A 1421-nucleotide genomic window follows, 5' to 3' on the forward strand; every position below is an offset into this window, starting at 1 on the left:
TGGAGAAGGTCTTCCATAGTTTGGGCCTGCTGGGCCACTGACTCTGAAAGTGTCTGAGAGATGGAATGTGATGTCACTGATCACCTATGGGGAGAAAACGTAGGTTGATTATTCTTTATTCTTGTTTTAAAGTGAATAAAAGTGGGCAAAGTGCCATGAAATTTGAATTGGAGTTTGGACTTCCTCTCTGCAAGGAGTGTGTTTTGGAGCTTATCTATCACATCATCATCAAATCTATTTTTGAAATGCAAGCAGTGTAGTTAAATGTCACCGTTTATCATCTTTTGCCGTCTAAGTACAGCAGAACTGTAGGTTCTCCTCCAACCACATAGCTTGTGCTCCTTTGTTGTATATTATACACTGTCATGTGCTGCCCATTGTGCTGTATGTTACACATTGGATATCCTGCCATGTCCTGCCCACTATGCTGTATATTACACACTGGATATCCTACCATGTCCCGCCCACTGTGCTGTATATTACACACTGGATAGCCTGACATGACCCGACTATTGTACTGTATATTACACACTGAATATCTTCTCATGTCTTGACTATTGTGCTATATATTACACATGGGATATCCTGCCATTTACCACCCATTGTGCTGTATATTACGCACTGGATACCCTGCCCCTTGTGCTGTTTTTTACACATTGGTTAGCCTGCCATGTCCTGATGATTGTGCTGTATATTACACACTGGATATCCTCCAATGTCCAACCTATTGTGCTGTATATTACACACTGGGTATCCTGCCATGTCCTGCCTATTGTGCTGTATATTAGACGGAGGATATCCTGCCATACCCTGCCTATTGTGCTGTATATTACACATTGGATATCCTGTTATGTACTGCCTTTTGTGCTGTATATTACACACTGGATATCCTGTTATGTCCTGAGTATTGTGCTGTATGCTACACACTGGATATTCTGCCATGTCCTGAGTATTGTGCTGTATATTACACACTGGATATCCTGTTATGTCCTGAGTATTGTGCTGAGTTTTACACACTGGATATCCTGTTATGTCCAGAGTATTATGCTGTATATTACACTCTTGATATCCTGTCATTTCCTGAGTATTGTGCTGTATATTACACACTGGATATCCTGTCATTTCCTGAGTATCGTGCTGAATAATACACACTGGATATCCTGTCATGTCCTGACTATAATGCTGAATATTACACATTGGATATCCTGCCATGTCCTGAGTATTGTGCTGTAAAATACACATTGGATAGCCTGCCATGTCCTGCCCACTGTGCTGTATATTACACGCTGGATATCCTGCCCATTGTGCTGTATATTACACACTGGATATCCTGTCATTTCCTGAGTATTGTGCTGTATATTACACACTGCATATCCTGCCATGTGCTGAGTATTGTGCAGTATATTACACACTGGATATCC

This window comes from Pyxicephalus adspersus, chromosome 2 (assembly GCF_032062135.1).
Source record: "Pyxicephalus adspersus chromosome 2, UCB_Pads_2.0, whole genome shotgun sequence".
Classification (NCBI taxonomy): Eukaryota; Metazoa; Chordata; class Amphibia; order Anura; family Pyxicephalidae; genus Pyxicephalus; species Pyxicephalus adspersus.